This window comes from Myodes glareolus, chromosome 22 (assembly GCF_982192425.1).
Source record: "Myodes glareolus chromosome 22, mMyoGla1.1, whole genome shotgun sequence".
NCBI classification, from domain to species: Eukaryota; Metazoa; Chordata; class Mammalia; order Rodentia; family Cricetidae; genus Myodes; species Myodes glareolus.
In genome coordinates, this window is record NC_142047.1 from 49,939,638 (window position 1) to 49,946,301 (window position 6,664).

Below are 6,664 nucleotides of genomic sequence, written 5' to 3' on the forward strand. Positions count from 1 at the left end.
CCTGCTCCAGACTAGCCAGACCTTTCTGGAACCTTCCAGACTTATATAGGTCCTTTTTCTGAGACTAGCTTCCCAGATAAAGGACCCAACCTTGTCTCCCCACCAGAGGCTGCCGAGATAACAGTTCAAAGTGGGGCTCTGTCTCTTGCTGACTAGCCTGTCAGCAGTAGGAGGGGCCAGCCAGCCTGTGCCTCCTGGGATCTCCTGACAGAGGGAGATAAGTGTCTTTCTTTGGGAAGACAGGTCACTTTCAGGCTCAGACTGGATTGTGTAAGTCCTGCTGAGGCTGGCCCTCTGGGTGCTCATTCATCAGCAGCTGCTTTGACTGGGTGAGGGTCTCACATCCTCAGTGTGGATGGGGGAGGGGACTTTACGACCCCACGTCCCCCAGTTCTCTCAGGGGTCTTAGTGGCCTTATCCATCTGAGAGGGAGGTGGTTTGTGATTGGACAATAGATGAGAAAAGCCCCTGCCCCGCCAGCCTCACAGGAGGCATGTGGGGGTTCATGCTAACACCTTATTTTTTCACAGGAGACTGAGGAGGCTCAGAGAGGGTGACTGACCTGTCTAAGGGTGGACAACCAGAAAACGGAGCTGGGTCAGTCAGACCTGTTCCAGATGTGGATGTGGATGTGAATGTGGATGTGGATGTGGATGTGGATGTGGATGGTGAGGCCTAGCCTGGGTCATATTTGAGACAGCCACTGCCCCACAGACCTGCAGCCTCAGACTCTCCCTCCCTCCTTCCCTTCCTCCTTACCTCCCTTCCTCCCTTTCTCCTTCCCTTCCTCCCTTCCTCCCTCCCCCCTTCTCCCTCCCTCTCAGGTTGCAGTTATGGACCAAGGCCCACAGGCTCAGGCATTCCCTGACATCCAGCTGCGGTTCCGTAGAGCGGAGCATCTTCCGGCTCTGTAACTTGTCTGGGTGGTGAATTGCTTTCCGGCTCCTGACTCAAGGTTGTGATTAACGTTTCCTTTGCTAGTTTAGAGTTTGCTGAAGTTTGTTGGGCTGGGGTGCCATTTGTCTTGGCGAGGGTCCTGGGGAGCGGAAGGCAGGAACACCAGGCTGCTGGGGGCCTGGACTGTTCTGTGGAGTGACGTTCACTGCGGCAGACTGGATGGAGCATCTTCACGCTGGTTTCCTGCACAGTGGCTCCATCCTTTCCAGGAAGATGATTTCCGCACATGACTATGGACTTGCCTATTCTTTCCCCAGTGTCGTTCATTTTGGCCGTGCATGTTTCGATGCTGCGGTTTGGCGTGCATATGTTGAGAACTGTGCCTCGAAAGGTGCCCCTTTTGCCGTGGGACATCCTTGAAGTCCCCTCACTAGCACAGAGCACCTTCTCCCGGATGAGACCTCCATGCTCACCTCCTCTCTGTTCACCCTCAGACACTCCCACTGGGTTTGGGTCATTGTGACTCCATCTTCCCATCTCCACGGAGGAATCAAAGACACTCAGTGCCCAGTGGTGTGGTGGCCCCATCACATTCTCTTGTGGCTGGTTGAGGATTTGGGGAGTGCATGGGTTGTGTTATGTCAGAAAGTGGAGAAGGGGGGATAGATTTGGGGCTCTGTATTATGGTGAGTCAGGAATGTGGTCTCCTGCTCTGGGCAGCACCATGGCCTAAAGCAAATGCCTGAGAGCCCTGAGGCTCTCAGAGGAGAGACCAGAGGCCCATGGCTCCCCTTCCATGTCCTGCAGCACCTCTACCCTCCAGGGATCCTTGCTGGGAAAGCTCAGGGGTCAGTGTGGCCACCAGGTTGGAAAGAGTCCCACCCGTAGACTGGAGAAGCCCAGAGGTGTTCAGAGACAGTTGCGAGAGGCAGAGAGCATGAGAGATGCCACAGATGGGAATGGCTACAGGATTCCAGCTACTTAGGTCTGGATGGCCTAGACCAGTGGCCCTGCTTGGGGGATAAGCATTTGGTCATACTACCTGTCTGTCCCCAACTGCCACTGACTCTTTTAGACCTCATCCCATGCTGCCTAGGGAAGTCAGGGTCACAGAGGAGGAGTGAGTGAGAAGGTGCTAGCTGTTGAGCCAGGGCCCTGCTTCCTGTATGTGGACTGCATGTACCATGCATGTGCACCTTGTATGAGGGCTGCATGTACCATGTATGTGTGTGTACCCTATGTGGGGGCATGTACTATGTGTGTGCATCCTGTGGGGGGCATGTACCATATATGTGCATCCTGTGTGTGGAGGCATGTACCATATGTGTGCTTCCTGCGTTAGGGGCTGTATGTACCATGTGTGTGTATCCTGTGGGGGCATGTGTCATGTATGTGCACCCTGTGTGGGGACTATTCTCTTCTGCTAGCTGGGAGCCCCTCAGACTTCCTCCTTGGATTCTCTGTTATGGTTTGGAGGTTTGGATCTGAGTCCTCAAATGCTGGTTGGAGGTTTCTAGTCAACCAATAACTCAAGTGGTACTTTTGAGTTATGCTTGGGTGGGGAGTACTGACCTCACTGTGGGTCGATACCCAATGGAGGGGGCAGAGCATGCCTTTGAAGGGGAGAGCTTGACTCTGTATCTTGCTCCCTCCCCCTTCCTGGCTCCCACAAGACTATGAGTGTCCCATCACGACACCTTCACACCAGCCTACAGCAAAGTGGCCAGGTGAGAACAGGGGGGACTGTCTGGGACTCAGGGCCAAGGTGAGGTCTCTCTCTGCTAAGTTGCCATTCTCAGGCAGGCTCTGTGCCTGTATTCCCTTCTCTCCCTCTCCAGCCCTCAACCTTCTTTTTTTCATTTATGGCTCCAAGGGAGAGTACAGAGAGTGACCAACCCTGACATGAGCTCACTGTGCAGGCAGTGTGGAGGAGCCTGGCTTACGTCCCCAGAGCCCTTCTGAGACCTGGACATCTTCTTTTACAGGTGGCCCTGTGAATGCCACTAGGAATAAAGATGGTGTTTCTAGGCCTGCAGCAAAGTTATGGCCGATGGAATATGGGGAATATGACCTTGAAGATTTGGAGTGCACAAAGGATCCATTAACTTTTCTTCCTAGTTGACGAGAGTTAGAGTGTAGGGTCTGGGACTCCAGCAGCCACCTTAGGCTACAAGGAAACCTTAGGACTGGAAACTCAAACTTGAGCTTGGGGACCATATTTAGCAACATAATAAAACCTTCATTTGAAACAAAACAAAACAATGCAAAACAAAGTCCCTTCTCTCCATGGTGTGATCGTTTTAAGGCTTTCTGTCGCTGGTAGCCAACCGTGATCTTCAGGGAGTATTGAATGAGGAAGGGGAGGGTCCACCACGCAGGAGAAGCGATTTACTGTGGACACTGTTTAGGGTCCTCAGCATATACTCTGGTGTGTGCATGGGGTTGCAGATTCATGTGACTTCTGCAGCTGTCCCTCTGAACACCATTCATATTAGCTGGAGGCTTCCCACAGCTTCCTGTGACAGGTAGAGCTAGCTGCATCCTGCAGGTGATTGGGCCACCTCACCATCCTCACAGCACACCTGCTGGGCATCATTCTGCAGGTGCATGGGGCCACCCCACCGTCCTCACAGCACACCTGCTGGGCATCATTCTGCAGGTGCATGGGGCCACCCCACCGTCCTCACAGCACACCTGCTGGGCATCAGCCTGCAGGTGCATGGGGCCACCCCACCGTCCTCACAGCACACCTGCTGGGCATCATTCTGCAGGTGCATGGGGCCACCCCACCGTCCTCACAGCACACCTGCTGGGCATCAGCCTGCAGGTGCATGGGGCCACCCCACCGTCCTCACAGCACACCTGCTGGGCATCATTCTGCAGGTGCATGGGGCCACCCCACCGTCCTCACAGCACACCTGCTGGGCATCAGCCTGCAGGTGCATGGGGCCACCCCACCGTCCTCACAGCACACCTGCTGGGCATCAGCCTGCAGGTGCATGGGGCCACCCCACCATCCTCACAGCACACCTGCTGGGCTTCTCTCGCTCTTGCCTTGGCACAGCTGCTTGAGCAGATGCCTCTGTCCCCAAGCCCTCTGCCCTCGGCTCTTCTTGGAGGCTCAGGAATTCATGTCCTGTGTCTGGTCTGGACACTGGTCTGGCTCACAGCCTCCAACCTTTCCAAGCCTCAACTCTCTCTCAATGAGAAACAGGGACCAGAAAAATCCTTGTCTCCCACCCCAAGAGGCCTGCAAGCTATGCCCACAGGGTGGCTCCCGGTTGTGGGTTCTGTTTTGAGATACCTTGGGTGGGACATGGTGACACATTCCTATTGTCCCAACTCAAGAAGTTGAAGCAGGAGTCTTGCTATAAGTTTGAGGGCTATAGAACCAGATCCTGTCTTGAAACAGGTGAACCAAAAAAAAAAAAAAAAAACAAAAGGAGGCAAAGACGGAAGGACAGAAGAACCCCTTGCCAGATGTGTGCACACCCGTCCTCAGCAGTCACAGGCAGAGGCAACAGTGACTTCGCATGTTTGAGGCCGGCCTGGTCAGCATAGTCAGACTCTGTTTCAAAATGAAAGACAGAGGAAGGGAGAGTGGGTGGGCAAATTGGAACTCGTGCTGGGCTGGACGCAGCCTTGGCAGGGAAGGCAGGAGGGTCCTTGGCCCTGGTGGGGCCTGTCATGTCGGCTCTCACTTTCGTCTCCCTCGCCGGATCATCTCGATCCTGTCGCCTTGCAGGCAGCTCCGGGGACTTTGTTCTGCTGCTTCAGTGGAGCTGATCATCAAGGAAATGCCAGGCAGTTCTCAGCAGCGCCTGGCTGTGTGTGGAGCCCGCTGTCTGCTTGCAGTCTGAGACCAAAGCTGCTTCGCACTGCTGACGTCTGGCCACAGGGCCAGGCCAGCTTCCTGCTGTCCTCCTCCCCTGGGAGTCCAGCTGGCTCTGGGGTCCTTTGAAGCTACTGGGAACTCAGTGCCTAGGGCAGCTCTCAGGGCCTCAGACAGGATGAGGCTCTGGGTCCCAGGAGCTCACTGTGAGGGCCTGGGACTTCCCAAAGTCACTCCTGGCCTGGACCTGGAGACTCAGCAGAGGCTCCTCACAGGGCCGACTTCACCAATTCATCCATCCATCCATTCATTCATTTATTCTTTCTTTCATTCATCCACAAGTGTAGGCTATCTTCACTGCCGAGAGGATCTAAAATGGGCTCATGGCAGTTTATTTCTCGGGGTTATGGTGAGCCCTAAATAATGGTTTTATGGGAAGTGCCAGACAGGTAGAACACTCAGTGTGACCTGCAGACACCAGCTTCAGAATCCTCTCTCAACCTTCACTACCATGGGCTCTGTGACTTCTCACAAGTCACTCAACCTCCTTGGGCTTTAGCTTGCTTCTCCACAGGTGGACCCAGCCGTGGTGCTTGCAGCCCAGCTGCCGTGAGAATTGCTATCCGTCAAACTTAAAGACAGCTGCAGGACCACCTGTACTTGCCTGGTGGAGGGTAGTTGTACCCGCTCTCTCCCCTCCACACCCCCGCTTTTCTCTGTCCCTACTTCCCACTGAATTTTCTCTCTCAGCCTCTGTCTCCCCAGTTTTGCCTGTTGATTTCCAGACAAGAGCACCTTTGTCCCATGTCCCTGAGAACCCGAGGGCCATTTTGTGGAGCCCCCAGTCGCCTCAAGCTATCCTGGAAGGAGTTTGGGGTGCCCCGGGGCCCACTGGATGCAGACAGGTAACATTGCTCTTGCCTGTACTTGGCTCTTTCTCCCAGGGGATAACTGAAGTGGGTTGGCTTTCCCATGCCTTTGAGGATGGCTTTCTTGTGCCACAGGATGCCAGGCTTGTCTGGAGCCCTGGAGCTATGCGGAAACCCTTGGATAAGGTATAGGAGAGGGCCGTGTGTGATCTGAGGACCCAGGGCTGAAATCAGCCTGGACAGCCCCACTCAGACCATCTCTCGTTGCCCTGGGACAGCTGGGCAAGGACCCACATAGATCGAAGAGGCTCAATGGCCAAAACTGGGTGGGCTCTAAAGAGATCTCCAGGGCACCTCTAGGTCGTGCCCTGTTGTGGCATCTGCTCTGATCATGGGCACCGCAGGCTGTGTGGGATCTTTCTCCTGCAGTCATAGCCTGACAAGCCCTGCAGACAACTGGTGGGGCTCTGGGTTCCTCTGCATCTAGCCTGATCCCACACATGCGAGGCTCTCCGCAGGTTGCCTATCTCTGTCCTTACACAGCATAGAATAGAGGACCACACAGGCTGGGCCCCCACATCGAAAGGTCGCATGTCTCGGGGCTGAGCTGTGTGGTGGAGGCAGGGCCCTCCTTGACTCCTCCCTTTCTTTTGTTGATGGGTCCATAGAAGGAAGCTGGAGAATCCAGGGACCATGGAACCTTGAAGAAAAGCCTTGGGTCCCTGAGCAAGGGAAGATGTATTTCCTCTCTCTCCCCGGACCTCCCTGAACTGTGTCCAGTGGAATGGTGTTTGGGACTGCATAATGTCACTGGAGCCTTAGGCCCATTTGTCCAGCCACCAGTGCAGTCCCTGGAAAAGATGGGACATGCATAAGCCACAGGGAGCAGAAGGCTCACACGGCCCCAGGACCATGTCCTGCTGGCCAGCTAGGGGAGGAGGAGGCCTGTGAGGCATCCTGTCCCTGTGCCCATGGCTCAAGGCTTGCTTCTGGGCCTTCAGATTGCTGATGACTGGGCAGATGTTAGCTGGAGTCCTAGAGTTCGCTCCACACGATAAAATCAGAA